This window comes from Trachinotus anak, unplaced genomic scaffold, assembly GCF_046630095.1.
Source record: "Trachinotus anak isolate AG129_WGS33_773 ecotype Australia unplaced genomic scaffold, CSIRO_AGI_Tana_v1 ptg000007l, whole genome shotgun sequence".
In the NCBI taxonomy this organism is placed as follows: Eukaryota; Metazoa; Chordata; class Actinopteri; order Carangiformes; family Carangidae; genus Trachinotus; species Trachinotus anak.
Window position 1 is genome coordinate 1,561,203 of NW_027273858.1, and position 21,952 is coordinate 1,583,154.

General features: G+C 38.2%; 1 long non-coding RNA gene across 3 annotated transcripts in view; it reads left to right on the forward strand.

Annotated features, from left to right (window-relative positions):
- LOC139622533 (uncharacterized) overlaps positions 1-21,952 on the forward strand; it is a 118,661-nt gene that overhangs the window by 27,029 nt on the left and 69,680 nt on the right. The window contains exons 3-4 of one of the 3 annotated variants that reach the window (XR_011691298.1): positions 7,286-17,704; positions 17,801-21,249. The exons of 1 other annotated variant lie outside the window; for it this stretch is intronic. This is a non-coding gene — a long non-coding RNA (uncharacterized lncRNA). Of the gene's footprint in view, positions 1-7,285; positions 21,250-21,952 lie in introns of those variants that run through there. One more of the 3 variants, XR_011691297.1, reaches the window with a different exon arrangement.

A 21,952-nucleotide genomic window follows, 5' to 3' on the forward strand; every position in this document is an offset into this window, starting at 1 on the left:
GTAAACATATTTCCAAGTTATAAAACTATTAATCAAGGATTTATTTTCCTGACATGTGAACAAAAGTTGAGCAAGAATGATAATAAAAAAATTGCACCATTTACGAGGGCGTCCTCATTATACATAATTAAAAAAATAAAAATAAATGCAATTCCATACAGCTACACATATATTGTCAGTAACAGGTGCTTCAACTAAGTATATCACATCCATTTCAACAGACAGGGCAGAAACTGAAAGTCTGCTCTATGATTCATCTGCTCTATAAGACATCAGCCTGACATCTGCATACACTTGGCTAGCTAGTGTTAGCTACCCTGCAGGGACACACTGCATAAAGTAGAATCCACACACTGTTCATTTCCACTTTCACGACTTCATATCTCATAGTCAGAAATAATATCTCTTCAAGAAACTGAAACGGAGAGCTCTGACCAGTGTGCAGAGTCTTCTTCCGGTCTATCCCCTTGTGGGTGTGATCTCTAGATTCTCTCAGGGACGGCCCCTGAAGCTGCAGCAAGGTTAACACAGGTTACTTGGAAAAGGTGCAGATGTAAAGAAAACTGATATTGGACCATTCAATTAAAAGTTGTGATTAATCAGAAAACCCACGTTTTTTTATCGAGCCCTGTTGCAGAAGTTGTTTTGCAGTGTTGCCGTCCTTTAATAGCTGATTAACATTCTCACCCAGCCTTGTTCTGTCAACATGTGACTGTTTGAAGCTTGATCAGACAAAGAGAACAGGCTGGACATTGGACCTTTGATCTGACTGCCCTATGTGTGCAGTGAGTGAGTGTGTGTGTGTGTGTGTGTGTTTTCTGCTCTGGCTGTTCCACATTAAAGAGACACACTTGAGAGAGATAAAGGACAGGTAGAAACTGGCCTTTTGATCCTAACCTTGGATGTAGAGACAGCGTGTGTGTGTCTGTGTGTGTTTGTTACCATGTAAAGAGAAACTGCCTCAAGTCTTTTTAGCTTCCTAAGTGCAAATGAGCGGAAAAAGACTAGTTAGGACCATACTTGTAGAGAGGGGTGAATTGTTAGAGATGATCGTGTCCTTCCGAGTCTCAAATTTCCCTTTGAAGTTGGCTCATAAAACTTCTCCTCCGTGGTGGTCGAGTGGTATATCATTCAGCAAAAATATGCTTTCTTGTTTTGCTGTAAGAATCTCCTAATCTACAAAAATACACAAATATAATGCACAATTATGATTTATATCTGAAACAAAGAAAAAGGTGAGGTGGCGAAAGTGAAATGAAGTGTCGAATCTGTCGGAATGAGGGAGGAGGTGGGTGTCACTGGCAGGCCGGACTCCCTTCAGCAGTTCTGAAAGACACTGAGTACGTCCTGGAATGGACCTTCATCGCTGGCGAATAACAATTTAGTACTGAAAACAATGAAACCACTCGTACTCCGCCATGGTTCTTTTGGTATTATTCTGTTAAACTTGTGAAAGAAACAAGCCAACACTGACCTGTATTTGAAACCATGTTAAGATCATTCAAGTATGTATAGCAGAGAAGGACTGTGAACATATGGAAACCAAATCACAGTGGGCTTTGGTTGGCCGGTTTATGTTAAACCCTGCACAACATTGCAATGTTCTTACTCTGATGATCCTCCACGCTGAACAGTCAAACTGGGCCAAGGTCACCTCCACCACCATCATGTTAGCAATGACCCTGCTCCTATGGCCAGCGGTGCAAACAATGAATCTCCCTGCTGCTTTTATTTTATAAAGTACTTAAAACATCATAGGGTTTATTTTGTTGAAAGTTGCTTGTAGAGAAAAGGCAAACATTACAGATAATTAAAGGTGTATCATTTTAAACATGTGCATAGATTTATAAATCAGAGAAAATGTAATTCTTCATTTGGAAAGACCATACAGGCCATGACAGAGGTTGCATTAGACTTTTGATTTTAATATTTAATTATAAAGAGACAACCTATTTAAGAGCATTTCATTTCGAAACACACTCTATTGCAATAAAATTTAATATACAGATCAAACTTATTGATTTTGCATCAAGGAGAGGAGAGAGACGGACTGTGTGGTCAGTTTTTATACCAACACCACACAGAGCAGATGATTTAATTTTTTCATGTCACAGCGGAGGGCACTAAAACACTGCGACCATTGTGCCAGCAGGCAACAGGCAAATATGGATGATGTAATTTTACTTAATTAGACTATTACCAAAAATATGAACAAATAATTTACAATGCATTAAAATGAAACACATTGTGATTCAGGACAGACTATGAACAATGTGACCTACAGTTTATTCAGTAAACACATTTAAATAAGCAAAGAAATGCAAAAATACAAGTCTGGAAAAAGTACCCTTGCAAACTTGGCTAAAGTTAAACTGGCATCATAAATCGCTAATGAATGAAGGTGATAAATTCATAGTTGCACTTAATGGAGACAGAATACAGGTTGAAATTTGAGGATTGAGGATAATGATGTCTACATTTTCCCAGCCAGACTACAGATTCAAACCAGCAATGTAGTGTCACAAGCTTTCTTCGGCCAGAATTGTAAACCAGAAAGGGAAAAGGAAATCTCTCTTTGTGTTTCGTAGGCACTTAATAGAGACAATCAAGGGCCAAAAATATAAGACTGCTAAGAGAGAGCTAGAGCAGTGGCCATTTTCACTCAGCCATATCCAGCTGGTACTTTGAGTCAGTCAGAATCCATTCCCCTGACATCAGCTTTGAAATACATCATACTGCAGCGTGTACACACATACCGACTCCATTTCCACAGGAAACATTGTCAGTGTGTGTGTGAACGAGTGTGTGTGGGGGATACCATTTGTACTGGTTTTGTTGTCAGCAAGGGAAATAAGCATTTTCATCATGTTGTTGTCCCATTCCGTTTTAAAATGATATCAGGACGTCATTAAGAGCCGACCCATTCTATTCTGTTCTATTGCATTCAATCCCCAGACATCAGAGAGATTGATGGTACAAACATTCCATCCCGTCTCTCCTGAATCCAAATTACACGTCAGGTAAAGCAAAGGCAATGGGGTCAGCTTGTAATCTGCTAGAGCATAATCACTCTCATGCATAATAGAACGGTCCTGTGGTGTAATAATAACGCAGACATGGAGATAGCAAGTTGCCTGAGAAATCAGTTATTTGCTGCAGACATTTCTAGTTGACATTTCAGTCATTTAACTGATGTTTTTGCCCAGAGCTACTTATAGTAAGGACACAGGCCAACAACGAATGGGAAAAAGACGGCAAACTCTGTGTCTAACCTGGCTAACTTCTTTTTGCTTTTATTTGCTTATTTTTGCATTTCCTGCAGTTGATGCAGTTGTTCAGAGAAACAATAGGGGCAAATGAGCCTGTCAGTCAACTGTGAGTGTTTCACTTTTTTTTTTTGTTTCGAGGTGACAGCACAGGATGAATGGCAGCTTTGGATAGATAATGGCTGTTCAGCAAAACAAACAAACAAAAAAGCTAAAGGAGGAAGAAAAAAACTAGACTTTTCCCCCTATTGCACATAACTGATATTATTTCAGAGTAGTTTCTGAGTAATGCACCTCCCTGTATTTGACTGATGGCTGTGCCCAAAGGGACTTGGTGCACAGAGGTAAGAGGAAACAAGCTACAGAAAAGCTGACAGATCAGCCTTTGTTACTGAGGATTGAGAGGCCTATGCCTGTGGAGAAAATGTTATTAACAGCAGTGCTTCATTTACCTAGAAGCCAGACATGTGGAACAAGTGCTTCTTGAAATCTCTTAGATGTTAGAAGTTTGTGTGTATGTGTTTGTACATGAAGGTGGGTGTTTATCCTCCAGTGATGGGAACTAATTCCATCATAGTGTGTGTTGGTCAGCTTCTTTGCTTGTGTTTATGTCTTTTTCTTTCCTCTCTCTCTCGTCTGTGTGTGTGTGTGTGTGTGTGCGCATATAAAGCTAAATTGAAACCCTCAGACTCAGACTGATTGCCACTTGTCTGCCCTGAATATTAAAATAGCTGCTCTTTAACATCAAGGACGGAGTGAAAGAGAGGCAGAGAGGGACGTTAAGATAATAGTCTCTCAAATTTTGATGGTATCTGTCCTCTCTCAGTCGCCATCTGAATTGTCATAAAAAACAGCAAGTGAAAGTTGATTATTGGAACTGGTGAAAGAATGTTTCAAGCATTTTAATTTTAAGTTATTTCAGTTTTAAGTTAGTTCAGTCACTTCTAAACTTAAGGTCTCACTGGACACATCTGATGCACATGATGTGCATTTATGTTCAAGCGCAACAAACACAACACAACAAACACAATGCTCAGTTGCATTTGCCTCATTCTCTATTAGAATAAAATCGACCTCTTGCAATGGCAGAGAGGGAATAAAGCACATTTCTAAAGGACAGAGGTGAATGATATAAACAAACATAAGAAACAGCTGCCGATTGAAATTGGCCAGACTTGTGTTTGGGTTCTTTGTCGAATATTTATCACGTTGAAAGACAGAACAGATTTCATGTTAAAGAATATTCTCTGAACTGCTTTTCTCGCTTGTTTTTCTCAGCTGTTTCTTTTCACGCGGGTGTTAGAGGGAATCAAAGCTGAGTGCTCTGCTCCCAACAGAGTGATCAGTGTTTTCATGGAGACCCTCTTTGATGCTGTAATGAGCCCAGTGTGGTAGGTTATGATTATCTGGAGAGACAGCAAGCGGAGAAAAGATAGATGGAGAGACATAAAGGGGTAGAGGGGGAGGAAGTGAAAGCAAGTCAGTGGGTGGCATGTTTAGAACAGTTTATCTGAACTCAAGAGAAGTTAGTTTGACTCATTTGAACAGAGGAGCAAAATGCAATTTTAACATCTAATCATCGCACAGAGACTGCACAGAAGTCACTCCTGTTTCAACCAAGTTGCATCATGAAAAAAGATAAATACAGAGTTCTCCTGAAATGACAACATTTGGGTTCATTGGTTTATCAGTGGGTTCTCATAAAAGACAATACAAAACCAGTATGTCAGGTACAGTTGTGTTACCATAAATCTGTAGTCTTTGGGAGCTAATTTTACGCCCCTTTTTCCCCAAGTCGAGTTTGCTTTGTATTGGTCAGTGAGAACAACAATGTAATCTTTACTGTTGTTCAGACCAAAGAAAACACACTGTAGGGGTGAGAGTCTATTAGCACCAGTGGGGCATGATGATCCCAGTCAGCATTAAGAAGAGAAATAGAGGACAGAAAAGAGAGTTGACACTTGGGATAGATGAGAGCAAGAACAAGACAGAAATGGTGATGTAGAAAGAAACAGAGAGAGGGTAAGACAGACACTGCAACAACTGTCCTCAGCAACTTTGTGATAAATAGCTCTGCACTCAGAAAGAACTCAGTATGGCTTCTTCACAGTTCGTGCAGGAGTGGAGGGCAACCATTGGAAGATCACCACGGCTACCATTAATGCAAAATTATTTTTAATGTGCTCAGACAAGCCAAAGAAAGCCAGGTCAAAGGAATGTAGAATAGTTTTGACATGAATTGTAGTTTCACAAAAGTCCTATAGTCCTTTGCAGGTTCTGTTACAGAGATGCCAGGGTGCAAAGTTGCCAAGTGTGACTTTAATAACCTGCAGTTAAACACAAAACATTGTAGCAGTATGATATAGTTTCTAGGCATTTCTTTTGTCTCTATTCACCCAAGTGTCTATCAGGGAAATGGAACCAGGTCTACCAAAACATCAGTTTAGAAATATCTGTGCAGCGAATAAAAAGCAAAAAACCTATGGATCCTTATTGACTTAGGGATTGCTCTGTTGCATTTAAGTTCTGTAGAGCAATGATTCAGTGAACATGTAATTGTGGAAAGAAAGCTCTGCACAGTTTGATAACGTGTCTGTGGTTGTGTCAAATACAGAGGTTTTTGTACTCGTTGAGTTCCTCATGCAAAAGACTGAATTGAGGCATATTATAGATATTAAAGCTGAAAGGAGCAACGGCATAACCTTCAGTTTATAGACTGAGGAATCAATGCTTTCCAAGTAAATAAGAATGCAGATTCATGCACAAGACTGGTGTAAGTCAAGAGCTACTCAGTACAAAAGCAGTCAAAGTAAGTAGTTTGCCCTTTTTCTTGCACCGCAAGGTTGTGGTAATTAGGGGTGTTTTTCACCAAAAAGCAGGCAGCGTTATTATTCCAATTGGAGTGCTGAAAAATCACCCAGTAGCACTATAGTGCGTTATGCAGTGTAGGAAAAGGACAGGGAGCGACAGAGAGGCTTATCTGAATAAAAAGCTCTTATCTTGTTATTTCCGCCGCTCTAAGCCTTTGCCATATCCCCAAGGTCAACAGCTAAATAAATGTCTTTATGGGCATGTTTGCTGGTTTTCTGCAGAAATCTTGTGAAATTATGCACTTTTTAACTCTGCCAGGTGAGATGCCACTCTTATCCTCACCTGCTACACACACACACACACACACACACACACACACACACACACACACACACACACAGTATATTTGAGTATATGTGTTTGTTTCTGACTCCCAACACCTACACAAATGTATTTCTCATTGAGTTCATGTGTTAAATGCATTTCTTATTTTACAATAATTTATAAAACAGATGTTTGTTGCTGCCACAATACAACAATGTCAGCAGTTACAGTGCGATTGGAAAGTATTCAGCTCACTTTTTTCACAGTTTTTTTATCTTACAGCCTTGTGCTAAAATCGAAAAATCTTTTTTTTTCCCTACGCTCAATACCCCATAATCACAAGGTGAAAACAGAATTTTAGAAATTTAGCAAATTTATAGAAAATAAAACCTGAAATATTACATTGACATTCAGATCCTTTACTGTCAACACAGCTTTAGATTTTGAGTCTATGAAGCTTCGCAAGGTGAAGTGATGAGACATGCTCGGTTAAACCCTATTATTTAAACCACTTATCTTGAAGTATTTGCAGCGCATGTGTTCTCAATTTAATGAAGATGCTTTTTGAATTTGCTTGTGTTTTGTCTATTTGCATGTGCTTTCTTAAGTTGCAGTGTGTTGAGCTCTCAGGGCCAACCTACTAATGTGCAAAAGACCTGTTGCACTTGTCGCAATGAGTGTTACCACACTTTTGAACATTTAGTAGGGTGTGTGTGTGCGTGTGCGCTGCTCAGTGATGCAGCATGTGAGAGAGAGCTGCCCCCACCCCTTGCACACACAGGCTCAGAGAGATAGATCTATCTTCTGGGTTGGATATAGCAAAAATGCTTCATAAACGAAAGTCTTTATCAGAAAATGGTTTCTCACTTCCTCTTTCTCCACAGGATTTGTTCTTGCCACCATCCTCATGATCCTCAGTCTTCAGTCATGCTACAGATGTCTTCACAAAACAAGAGCACACACACACACACACACACACACACACACACACAAAAGCCACAAAACTTTCTAAGCTTAACTGAATCCGGCTTCCATTCTCTCATTAGAAACACACATCCACATGCATACCTACACACTCAGTTGTGCCTGTATATAAACACACACACACACACCCACACACACACACACACATTGTACTCAACCTCTTCTCCTCCCGGTAATCTCCTCCTTTTAGCGTCTCCTCTGTCCTATTATGTGGGGATTTTCCTTGTGATGGGAATTCCAGCAGCAGCGGCAGTGAGAGGCCATCTAATTAGCCATAGATGGACGACTTCCAATACAAGTGAATGAGCAAAGATCTGCCAGTGGACAAATCATTTTAACCCTGACAAGAAAGGGGACATCTAGTAGCGCTAATCACAATCACACGGAAACACTCTGTATAAGAAAGAAAACACATCTGCTCTCAGGCTGCATTTGCATTTCTTCCTCTTTGTGGCTCAAATCTGGTCTTTTCATGGCTGTCCAAACAGGTTACCAGGGCCGGGGAAGATTTGTGCTGTTTTTTTCCTCATTTGACACCGAAATTCACTTGTATAAATTTAAGAATTCAAAACAGAAAACACATGACTTTTGAGGCAATGTACTCAACCGTACATGTCCATATTGAAAGTCTCTCTCGCTCTCTCTCTCTCTTAGTAAACAATGTGGGAGAAAATCTGATTGTGTTTATAAGCAGGATTTTCAAAAGTAGTGCTCTCTGTGTAGTCACTACCATAATCACAAATTTGCTGAACCAGTCAGTTCAGCGTTAGACACGATGTGACGATAACAATACTGAATGTACGTGAACATGTTGCATTATATCATGAATCCTGTGTGGATTCTTTTGTATAAATGATGGTGATGTTTGTTTGTTTATTGTATGTTTTACACATTTAAAAGTCATTAACTGTAGATGTATAGGCACTGCTTCTTTCCAATAAAACCTGATCCTGGTAGACCGCTGTCTAGTCCTGGCTCCCTGTGGCTGTCCATCCAGATCACTTCCATTTGGTAACTAATAGAAGCTTATGTCAAAAAATATTGACTGTCCCATTATGAAACACTATATAACCAGACTAGTGTTGTATGTTGATCTTGTGTTCAAATTGTAAAACACGACATAATGCCATGGCGATCGTTCTGCATGACTTTTGTTAGCTTTTCATTACAGTTACAGAATGTACACAGTAAACAAAGATACTGGGTTCTGGCAGGAAACCATCATTGCAGTGTGGTCATTCATGCTTTCCGGTGATGAAAAACCTTCTAGAACTGTCTCGTTGAATTAAAGTATAATCATCACATTGTGAACCATCAGAGTTTTCCTCTCCAAGAACCAAATGCTGTTAGCGGTCCTTTGGCCCCTATCCACTTCTCTAAAGCACTGTTTAATACCCCCTCTCTACCTATATCCATCTGTCACTTTATTCCCCGTTCTCTTTGCCTGCCCTTATACCCCTGTCCTCCTTTATGACTCCCTCTTCCCCTCTTCTCATCCATTACTTTATCCACCATTCATCCATCCTTTGACCTCCGTCCATACTCCCATCCATGCATCTATGATGGAGTGTACAAAGCTTTGAATCTTAGGGATTACCTCTACAGATTTCCTCTTCCCCCTTTACTTTATTTCCTTCCTTTCATGCCTCCTTTACTTTCTATAGCTCTTTACTTTTCGCTGTATCATTTGCTCTTTCCTTCCCTCTCTCCCTCTACCAACATCTCATTTTCCTTCTCTCCACCTCTCTATCTGCCCCACTGTCTATCCCTCAGTGAGTAATTCCTCGGCCCTAGGTAGGATTGTTGGGCTGATTCCCTGTTTGAAAATATTCAGCTGCAAGACATAACAAAAATATATAAAATAAATAGCCTATATCATATAAAAATAAGCCTGTCTCTGAGAATGGTCCTTCAGGTATTTGCAGCAATAACACACTAATTGAAACAGGGAACAATAGGGTGTTCCTGTCCTGCTTAACAAAAGACACAGCTGTGCAAACAACAGTAAAAATGCAAACAGAACAAAAATCACAACAGGTCTACTCTGTTAGTAGATATATAGCTGCACAATATATCAACATGAAAATGAAAAAAATATTGTGTGGATTATTGTGTCTCCCTCTTTGTTGCAGGAGAACTTGAGCATGAGTGGGGTCGCATTTGCATGCAGATGTAGAGAGAGAGAGAGTGGGGGCTGAGAGAGTGTGAAAGTAGAAAGAGGCAAGCACTGGCACAGATTATGTAACGTAACATCAAACTTTATCGATATAAATGGTTGTCTTGTCCTGTATCTCCTTGAAAATATATTGATACACAGTACTGCTGAGCCCTTAAATATGGTGTTTTCACCCAGTCTGATTCACGATGTCTTCAGACTGAAGTACAGAACTGTTGATCAGCTGTTGTATAGCCTAGTTAATGTGCTGTCTACCTCTGGCAGACACCGATTCAGTGAGTGCAATTCACACTGAGTGAACCAACCAGCCATTTTAACAGTGGACTGGCTGTGATAGGCCCCAGAGGAACACAATTCTTCCAATATCTAACACAAAATATAACCAGCAGTGTAAGGCATCGATGGTAGTTAGTAAAAGTGGAAAAGGAAGGAGAAGGAAACAACATTTGTCCATTAACAGCATCTCTCCAAAGTACAACGGTAAGCACAGTCATTAAAGACACGTGCACACGTGCACACGTACACACACACACACACACACACACACAGATTTCTGCTGTTAATTTTGCATATGTTGGCCGTGATCAATGGATGTTCCGGCTAATGGTTATAAATGCATTAGCACCAAGACCTAATCAGGCAGACACACGCTTTCTCACCCCCCTGTAATCTAGTTCAGAGTGGGGTGAACTTTCGATTCAATGTCCTGTTGAGTTTCATTTCATTACTAAGTCATGAACCGCCATGTTTACGGATGCACGTGCCAGTATTCCATCATGTATGAAATGAGAGTGGAATAATTTGTCAAAGAAACACTAGCAGATTCTGCACTCATTAGAATTTGTTTTAAGATGTAATTCATCAACAAAAATGGGAATCCAGAACAAAGAAAACAATGACTATACTAAAATGTAAAATTAATATACAACCATGTTTTCTCAGCCTGTTACAGCATTTACAAGGTACAGTGCCTTGCAGTAAATAATGGTGCATAGAGAAGGACGGAAGTAACTCTCATGGTTGATTTCTATCAAAAGTTAATTGCTATGCGGGCCTTCAGAGCACTACATGCTCTTGGGAAAATGACATAACTGACAATAATGACCTTGTGCCAAAATGTCATCTTTTCTGGCCATAATGATAGATAACCTTGAGATGAACATTAAAATATTGTGTGATGGAGAAATGTAATGTCCACATTATTTCTGTCTAAATGATGTTAGTAAAAATCATGCGCCAATCAATCATCTACAAATCCAAAATATGCCCTTTTGAGCACTTCTGTGCGGTTTCTGGTGCACTTTTATACTGTACTGAAATCAGGAACAACTGCATGGAAGACTATGGATGGCTGAAGGGAGGAGTACCAGCACTAGGACATCTGTTCACAGATTGTAAACCATAAAACATAAGTATTTCATTTTCCTGCATATAAATCCAGTGTTTTCAAATGTGAATCAACAGGGCATTACTGAAAATAAATACAATGTTTTCTTCCACAGCTCCTTCTGCAGCAAAGCTGGATTTTTAATATCAGACTTTTGTTTGCATATGTAATGCCATCTAAGCTCATTGTGGAGACTTCAGATTAATTTCTGAGGCTAAGATGAGGCTTGAATTATAACAGAGAGCAGAGGGAAGCAGGGAGAGATAAAGAGAGGGAGAGAAACAAAGCAGACGCAAACAAATAAAAAGACAGGCCACAGGACAGAGACAGGCATTATCAGAAGAGTATTACTGACTAACTCATAGGCTTACAGGCACACAGCTCCAGCAGCTCTTGTTATTGATAGAACAACAAACTCACTTCTGTGCCAAAAAGAAAAGGTCACATTATAGAACTTATAGTTTGGAAGGAGAGTATGTCACCTCCAACAGAACACTGAAAATGTCTTGATATCATTCCCACTTCATTGTTAGAGCAGTGTTTTTTATATAGCCGCTGTATCCATGGCAGTTTTGACACTGTGAGGTGGTAACTTATAATTGTGGGAGCTGAGCAAAACCATATTGGTAACAAAATCAATAGATAAATAAATAATTAAAATTGGTTTCGTTAAGGGATGCTCAGTATTTGTTTATTTAAAAGTGATGTCAGTTTGATACTGAATCTAAACTTAACTGAGTTCACTTCTAGCCAGCTGCTTAATAAGCTTGAATGGACAGCAGAGGCGAAAGACAGAAGACCGAGAAGAAGGGATAAAGAGAAAAGGAGGATTTTTTGCTATTTTAACACTTGATCATCCTATTTGAAGAATAAAAAAAGTTTTTCCACTTTATTTCAGTAATGCACGTAACAAAAAAGCAATATGAGGTGTAGGAGCAAAAAATTGAAAAGAAAAGAGATTTGTCAGTGCTCTCAAGCTCAGCATCTTAATCCTGCTCATATTTTACAACACCTCAGAAATGGTGTGAGTTAGTCCTGGAGTCAGCTGCCATTTCATGAACATAATTTGATTTTAGCTGCCAGTTACACAACTTGTGATATGGGATTGTTGCAGTGTCAGTTACCATCTACAGTTGTCTGGAAAATCTTGAGTGAAGATTGAATACACACAGCGTGCCCTTGTGTATTGCTGTGTATGTTTGTGAAAGTAAATGAAGGTGCATGTGTGTCTGTACCAAACATGCACATGCAGTTCTAATATGTACTGGTAGAGAGACCGAATCCTGTGCCTAAGGCATTAATCATGTTTATTATAAAGCATTAAACATTAATCATGTTTAGAATTGCTCAAACATGGAATCAGGTTCTCAGGATGCCATTTAGCAAAGATAATTACAATTCCTTGAATCATAAATAAGCAGTAAGTCATAATGAAAATCCGTACAGGAGGACATCAAGGTGAAACTACTACTACTTTAGGGCTGAATCTGACTGAACCTTTGTCCAATCTTCTTTGATCTCATTTTTATTACCTTAACTGTTAATTTCTTTAAACTAATATACTGCCTCAGATGAATTATCAGCTAAATAAAAAAAAGTTGTAAAAAAACATGTCAGTTAATACCTTAATACCCATTAAGCAATCATTAATTAAAAACAGTGATGTAAAAGTATTGTTGAGTTATGAAAATAACCTCAATCATCTCGTGTTATGACCCCATGGTACAGTAGTTGGCTAATGTGAAGCCCAATAAGTGAAAAGTTTGTTTCAGAGAACTTTCAGCTGCACATCCTCAAGAGTACAAACAAGACAAAGGAAGATAGATTGCCCACTCCAAATATATATATGTATGTATGTATGTATGTATGTATGGCTATGCATCTGATTGCTTCAGTTACATCAAATTAAGAAAAAAAAATGAAGGTTGTAGGTTAGTTAAACTGAGTCATTTAAGATGATTCAGTCTGGTTGCAGATCTCTTCATTTCACTGAAGCAGCTCCTCTTAAAGTGATGAATGACTGTTGTTTTAACTATGAATCTTAATGTATCTGTTGACAGTGTTGATCATTCCTCCCTACTCATCTCACACAGGCAATCAAATGCCTCAGACTCTGACTCAGCAACTCAGACGTTCTCCTGGACTCACTTTAAACCTGTCTGCACAACGTTTACTCCATCGTCTGAACTGATTAGGTTCGAGTTGCTGTGACATCCACAAAGGGATAGAACAGGTAAATTATGAGCAACTTTATGTAGAAATCATTGGATGTTATAATAATCAGAAACAGATTAGTTGTTAAACCTTAAAAAGCTTATAAAACTAAAAGGTTTTATTTTGACACTATTCTTGCACCTCAAACCTAGTAAACTTATAAATGCAAAATGAAGATAAAGTAAATAAAATTGGATGACATGAATGTGAAACTTGCAACTTGTGGTCTATTCCATAGAGATGTTTTCTTTTATTGAATACTAATTATATTTTTATATACCAGTTTATACATATGTTTAAACTAATTTGATTAACCTTATTGAAAACACACCTATTATTAATATATTTTTTAAATATTAGGTTTCTTCTAGGGGTAACATCTTACAATGCATTTAGGTGGCTATTTTTTTTTTTTTTTTTTTTTTTTTTCCCCCCCAGTTGCTCAACAATTTCTCATCTACCTCTAGCCAAACATGTTTCTTCATAAAAAACAATGATCCTGTCTTGTGTGACACAATAATTCCCAATAAGTTGTTTTAACACATGGCTTCACTCTCTACTGCACATGGTGGTTGGAAAAACAATCATTATTTCCTTTACATAAGGCTTGAATCTTAGAAAATTAATCTGACTTATGTCTTACTGTAACATTTACATGCAGCAGCCCAGCAATGACTGATGTTTAGAGCCTCTCTGGTTGTTTTGCATGCTGGATGTATTGCATTTTGCATTTTAAGAATTACATTTAATTTCATGGTTTGTGGGGATAAATGGCCACATGTGTCTACATGATGTCTTTTTTTGGATGTAGTCATTTGGTTTTCCACACTTTCGTTGCAGTTCAGGATGGTTAATATCACTGTTAGTTATCAAGTGACAGTGACAATGAGGAGGTGTCAAACTTAATATATTGTTGTTTCATTTTCATTGCCTTTGTTAAGAAGGGTTGACTGGTTTCAATTCGACTTCTCTCGATAAAATGAGAACACATCACCACATAAAGGTAATTTCGTGAGGGGTCATGCCCCTAATGTGAGGTTCTTTGTCCAGGAAATGTGCTTAAAACTTTGGTTTTACGGGCTGTAAACTTAAGTGTTTTGGTTCACTCCCACTGGTCTCATGAGTGTCATTTGCAGCCACAGCAGGCAGGTGTTTCAGTAAAGAAGTTCAGGCAAAAAGCCTGTCCGCAATCTGCACAGCAATAAACAGCAGGCGGACGAAGTTGGAGACTAGCTGGTGACCGTAGCGGAACATTTAGCAGCTAAAATGCCAAACACTTCCCTCAAGAATTGACAAAAACCAAAACAGAGCTAACAGGAGAGTAAATATTGCACTTACATTCACCATTTGGTCAGAAATAGGACTTTAAATGAGTGTCAATGTTTCTTTGATGTTGCTCTGTGTATAAATGCTGTTTGTTTGCAGGTACGTGCTTTGTGCTGTAGAAACATCTCAGAGATGATCAGGAGAAATGGGAGGCACCTGAGGGTCTGAATACTTGCGTCAACACGATATTTCAGTTTTCCTGAAATCCTAAAATTCTGTTTTCAGTTGATCATTACGGGGTATTAAGCGCCGTTTGATCAGGAAAAAAAAAAAAAAGTGTTTTTCTTTTGGCATAAGACTGCACCATAAAAAATCTGAAAAACTTAAAGTGGTCTGAACACTTTCTGAGGGCACTGGACTTTTGAACACAATAGCTCACTGTTTTTAAATCCCTATTTTTTAAGAACCACAGGCCTATCTCTAAGTTGCATTTACCATTTTGTTTTCACGTTTTCAGTTTAGATCTCTGCTGTATATCCACAGAAACAATCTTTACACAACATATTGAGGAGAGTGTGAATGTAGTTCCTTCCTTCCTACCTTTAGTTGGACCTCACCTCAGCTTTTGACACCATTGATCATGCAGCGTTAATTCATTGCCCTAAGCAGTAGGTGGGTATCTCCGGTTCAGCACTGACTTGGCTCAGGTGCCATCTGTCAAACATAACGTTCAGTGAAAATAGGCAATTCCTCGTCTTCCTCTACAGACATCCCTTCAGGGTCCCTCAGGGCTCATTTCTAGTCCCCATCCTTTACTCCCTCTACATGCTCTCTGCTGCTGATATGATTCAGAGATTCTTTTCCTGCTGCCTTCTTATTCTGAGGAACTGCAGTGCAGACAGTATGTGTGGGATGTCTCAGACCTGAACCGCCATAATAATGAACTTCTCAGATTTTACCCATTTTTCTAGCTAGCTAAGCTAATAGCTAAATACCTATGACAGTGGTCTGACTTTGAAGTTGTAGTTAAAGGCACTTATGTATTGATTATATTTATAGACGACTAAAGGTCTTTCTTGCTTTTACACATCCCATTTTGAGTTCCTCAACTACCCCTTTTACTGCCTTGCTTAAAAATTGCTTTTACACACCACGAGTTGGTCTGAATAAAGTTTCCCCACTTTCTACTGTACTTTGGGGCAGTGTATTGGAATGCTTTCCTATTGGAAAACTCACATAACTTCCTCAACCCTCACAGCTTGCGGTCAAAAACATCCATATGTGAAATAGATCAGTGTCTGACAGATGGGAAGTTGCAAGTTTAGGTCATCAAATAGGATTTAATCACCATAAAATCATGTTGGTGGCTGAAATTTTCTGTACTTAAAGGGGAAAAATCCATTCTGCTTTGTGACGGCTAATAAGTTGATTACCCTCCTGCTTAATCTTTCTTTTTGTATTGATAGTATATTGTGAGGAAGCATCATAAATGGCACCCTCTTTGCATCATTTTGTCTTCTGTCTTTTTTTGTCTTTATTAAATATTATGCTAAAATATCCCAATGCTAACACGTTGGCAGGTGTCATTATTGTGATTGATTACCAGTCAAAATGATAGAGCTCCACATGAGGGATTTCTGAAACATGGATGCACAGATTTCTGTTGTCAGTGGTCTGGCTAACTGAGCAACCTTGCTTCCTGAGGAAACTCCAGCTGTGACTCAGCATAGAGTTCACGCTACGCTCTCAATAACGTGGGTTTGGATCTGTCTCAACATGTTCGACACTTGACACGCTCGTTCTCTCCCAGCAAGCATCCGACAGACGGCAGCTAGCAGGAGGTGGCCAAGTTCAAAACCAACCCAGTCAGCAAGCAGAGGATTTTCATGCTGACATTATGGCAGGAAAAAAAAATGATATGAAAGGATAAATTCACTCTGTGTCACTCTTATATATCATCAATCTGGTGTTCAGTGCATTCAAGGTATTGTTTTGTTGTGTGGAGTAGTTTTTGATGTACCTCTCTACCCTGACCTCCACTGTCTATTTCTGTTTCAGTTTGTGATAACCTGCATTTCTCAGAATGACTTTCAACAATACCTAGTAATGGACGCCTGCTAGTTTCATTCACCTGCGTATTGGTGGGTAGAGAATTGACATGATGAAAGCAACTAAGAAAGTTATTTCCAGTTGAGAAAAAATAAGTTGAGACTGTTACTTAAAATCTACCTCAGGGGTGCATGATTCACATGGGCTTCTGTCTGTTTTCTTCTGTGGTGGATTTCTACCTTTAAGATTAACGAAGCTATTTAATATACATACACGAGATGTCGAAAGGTGGCTGCAGTACTAAAAATGACTGGTTGATGTCTATCAAGAGAAAATTAATCCTCAACAATAAAATAATGAACGTCAGTCACTCATCAGGTAAGGATGCAAGCATATGAATGATTTCCTGCTTCAGTCTGTGTGTTTATCATTCTGAATTGAATATGCTGAGATTTCAGACAGGTAGATGGACAAAACAATCTCCAGAAAGAAGTCCTTGCTCTTTGATATGGAAGTACAGACGTTTTAGAATACAATTTGCTGATAAGCTGTCAGTGCTATTTGTCTTTTGCAAATCATCCATGATACAAATACACCTTAAAAGACAAACCTACCAGCTGTTGTTACAATGCTTCATTATACTTTCCTTGCAACCCCTTTGGAAACTGTTAGAACTGATGAATCATTTAGTTTTAGTTTCACATAATTCAGGTAGCAGAAATGAATAACATCTGTTGTTGTTTCAACTTTACTTTTGTCACTTAAGTATTTGTACATTTATTCTCAAACAGTATTAAAAAGTCTTGCTTTTTTCTCAGTTTTTCTTGCTACACTCTTTATATTCTACCAAAAACAATGAAATGCTAACTGTGAGCATTAGAATAAATCAAAAAGAACACAATAAGTGAGTCTTCTTAGCATAACCTCTTCATGAATCCACCTTCATAAATCTTGTTTCTTCTGAGAAATGCAGCAATAACAGGGCTGTTTGGCTTTTACTGCTGGCAGTAACTTTTAAAGCCACAGCAGAGAGCCTGACATGCTGGCTGTGGGAGAGAGCTTCAATTCACTGGCACCAATGACAGAAATATTCAATTTGCATGCATTTGTATCTTAGCTAAGAAAAGAAAGGTGAGGGGGCAGACAGAAAAAAGGTTGAGGAGCAGGAGAAAAGAGAACAGACTGTGCACAGTGAGAATGTGTGTGTGTGTGTGTGTGTGTGTGTGTGTGTGTGTGTGTGTGTGTGTGTGTGTGTGTGTGTGTGTGTGTGTGTGTGTGTGTGTGTGTGTGTGTGTGTGTGTGTGTGTGTGTGTGAGTGAGGAGAGGATGACATTGGTTTGTTTCTAATTAAAGTCATAGATGGTGCAGTTACAGACTGTATCTACTGGACTGGAAGCAGCAGGCAGCCAGGAGTGAGAGCGAAGACAAATGAAGAAGCTTCTCATTTACTGAGGCATTTCTGCTTGTTATCTTAAACAGGGTGGTGTGTGTTGCAATCTGACAGTTGTTGTCTAATACGTTTTATTTTCTCTAAGTTTGACAGTAGAGTCCATTCTTGGTAATTCAGTTAACCCCAACAAAAGTAACCAGAGGTCAGCCTTACATAGAGCTAAAATAAATACTTTAAGTGATTGTAATCTTGCTTTGATTAAAGTAATACAAGCAATTTGTCTGATTGCATACTTTTTTTGGTTAAAAATCAAACACATAGACATTGGGCTTGACCATGTAATTTCTTGGTTCACAGCTGCAAAAATTTGTTTCCCAGATACCGATACAGATGCAGAGGAATTATCAGATATCAGTGTTCTTCCCCTCAAATATGAGATCTGTCAGTCTCTCTGGATAATGTAAGGCTGTATATAAGCATCAGCTCTAAGTGTAGAAGTCTGTACACCAACATCTTTAACCCTGTGTAAATTTTGACAAATAAAAAAAAGTTGCAGTGATTGGACTCAAAATGAGACTCCACCTTGGGGCTTTTTTTAATTTAATAGGTAGCCGTAAAGCTTTTACAAAATAGAAATTTAAAACATTGAATTTTAAAAAATTAAGGGGAAACCCTAAAGCTTGAAAAAATTAACATCATCTCTGTACTTAAGAAACTTGAAGATCTTTTTATTTTGTAGAATAATAATGATAAATAACCAAGTAGGTTAAAAGCCACTACAAACCACTGCAAAAAAAAGAAAAAAGAACCTAAAACAAGACATTTATGCATCTAATCAGATTACTATTTGACCAGCAGTGGCAAGATACAGACCCAGGCGACACGTCAGAAAAATGGCTTTTTTAAAAATGTATTCCCTGGATTGACACAGTCCCGACGTCAAATGACAAGAGTCCTATCACTCGTGTCATCACAAGTGTCAGTTTGTTTTCCAGACTTCAGAGTTTATATTAAAGTATTTACGCCTCAGTTGTAACTTGCTTCAGTGACAATGTAACATGATCTCCACATTTTGACAAAGGAAAATCAGAATCAGCCTTTGAAACTGCAGAGGCGCTCTGTTTTTGAAAGTTGTCTTTCATGGCTTTTGTTTTCTTGCTAGACTTTGTGCTGTTTTTCCCTCGAGATCAACATCAATTCATTATTAACCTAACATGTTCACATCATGTGTTCTGTGAATGTTTGTGTGTGTTTGTTGACAATGTAATAGATTCAATACATGGAGCAATAAATCATCACTGCATCACTACTGACAGAGCACACACACACACACACACTACAGATGTCAACATGACAAGGCCAGATGTATGTGTCTGTTTGATGTTTTGTTGTATGTCCAGATGGGAAAGTGCTGGAAATGATCAAGTAAATGATCAAGAGATGAGACAAGATGAGAGATGGAGGGAACAAAAATGTTTGTGTGTAGTTTTGAAAGAGAGAAATGACGTGAGAGGAGAGAGAAAATAGAAAGCTGCATAATCATCAATCAGATGTGTTAGACATGTGAACAACACCTGTGTGAATGTGTGTGTTTGAAAACAGGAAAACAAAAAGAGAAGTATCATCCAACAGGGGAGCATACAGAACACATGGAAAACAAATGTGTGTGTAAGAGAGTGAAATCACCATGGTGGACACAGTGTGCTTTTCTTTTAGAGACATTTTTGTCTTGGTTTTCAGTGGAAATACAGCAAAGTTTTAGGAGACGAAGGGATGATAGATGCTGATACCAAGAGCTGGGTTTGTGTTGTAACATCATATCATATCATATCGGATTTAACTTAAACATAATATGAGAAGCATTTTACAGGTTTGAAAATATTTCAGGCTAAACAAGCTGCATGTTCTTATTTACAGTGTTTCATGCACATGTGATGGGTAACTAGCAAATTAACTTATTTTTGAAAAAAAGCTCAAATGTATTACTATAATTCACCACTGTTCAGTACTCTAGATTGACAGCTATTTTGTTGAAGAGTAATTATCTTTAATGTAAAACTCCTTGAAGTGTATAATCACTCTTAGATTTCTTACACCTCAGTTTAACGTATTCTTACGCAAAACATTTTTTCCTTTACATAAATCTTTGAAGATTTACATCCCTTTTTCAAATTAAAATCATTTTCAATATTGATATTAGCACTATAATCTATCACTGTGTTGAGCCACATCATTTGAATTATGATTATGCAGTGTGCACTAAGCACAAAATGAAGGTTTAAACTATAGCCTCATAATTACAGCATTTTTAAGGCCAGCGGGATGATGTAGACAATATATCGCCCAACAGCATTGTTTTGAATATGTGCAAACCCATTTATTTATTTATTTACTTTTTAATTGTGACCAAAAACATATTAAGCTTAACATTTTTAATTTGAAGAGTTGATTGTCAGTGCTCTCTGGTGGAAAAAAGGGCATCTTCAATTCTGACTGACTGGTGGTGGCGTCGCATCACCCGTAAGGACCTACACACCTTGTGAGTGGCTGAGGTCACAAGTAGGTTGTTCGTCCACCTGGCTGTCGTGAGAATTGCATTGCAAAGGTATGAATGGGCCTGAAACTGGAGAAGGGATGTCAGCTCAGCATTGTAATGACTAATAAGTGGTGTTGTAAATTGCCTCTGCTCTTGAATGATAGTTGTTGGTTTGACGTAGATTGTCTCCTTCGCTCCTCTTTCAAACCACTTGCCTTCTCTGTCTTATATGTCTGCATAGCTCTCCTCGAAGGACTGCCCCTTGTCTGTAAAGATGATACTGAGTTGGTCTTCTTTTGTTGGGGCTTTGCTTGGTCTCAGGTCTAAAATCTCACTCAGTTGTTGTGGCTCCATCTTAGGATGTTTTTACTCTTTCTTTGCCTGTATTCATTTATGTTTGTACAGTATTTTTTATATGTCCAGTGTACAGTACAGGACTAATTGGAAACCATTAACATACATTATCTGAACGGGTCTGATTGGGTCTTTGACTAAATCACTCGAAGTAATAACAGTGGAAAAAATGAGAATTTCAGAATTACTCTCGTATCTTACACGTGAATTGGTTGTCTTTGAATCACTGCTGTCTATACAGGGTTTTCATGGGTCCTTAAAAATATGAACTAAAACCCAACAATCTAAATTTTAGGCCTTAACATGCCTTTTAATAATTTAAGAATTGATTGGATTATGAAGTGAACATTACTTTTATAAAGTTGCATTAACTTCAGTCTCAATTTAAAATGTTTTTTAGGTAAAGTATGTATTGATAATGCTGCAACAAAAGGACCTAAAATAGGTGTCAAATTGCATTTATAATGTTGTTAAAAAGTCTTAAATTGATGTTGCTAAACCTGCAGAAACCCTGCTACAACAATAACACCCTGGCTTTTAATTAATCCTGTTACCAGCACTAGCTATTAAAGGGGACATAAGATATTCTTTTTAAGATACTAGCTTATGCTAATTAGCCTCATTAGCAACAGTGACCTTTATAAAAGGGCATTTTGTAGCCTTGAATGAAAACTACATTACTGCAAGTTTGACCTTTTTTTTTGATGACCTTTTTAAATTAATCAAAATTTTACCTGACTAGTGAAGTGCTGAGTCAGTTTTATGACCAAGGGCCATCAAAATGATTATTACGCTGTTATTAAAATTGTTAAAAACTGACATTTTCAGGACTTTTCTTCTGTGGCAACTATAATGTTCAGATGAAGTTATTTTATAAAGGTATGTACACAGTAGGACACTGGTCCCAATAAAGGGGTTAAGTCCATGCTTGTAAGAGTCACATCTACCATTAAAAAGAAACACAAGCATTTAGTGCTACTGGGAGTCTTCAGCTGCAGAGAGAAATTGACTTATTGGAGGTGAATTCCTCTTGCTTGGGACCTATAATCCATTAAGACACAGATCTCTGTCTGTCTGCACAACAATAGTTATGATTTAATGACTCTGGTTCCCTCAGGTAACTGTGAAATGATCTTGAGGTATGCAACATATACTCTGGAATACAAAACGAATATTTGATTTAATGATTCAATCA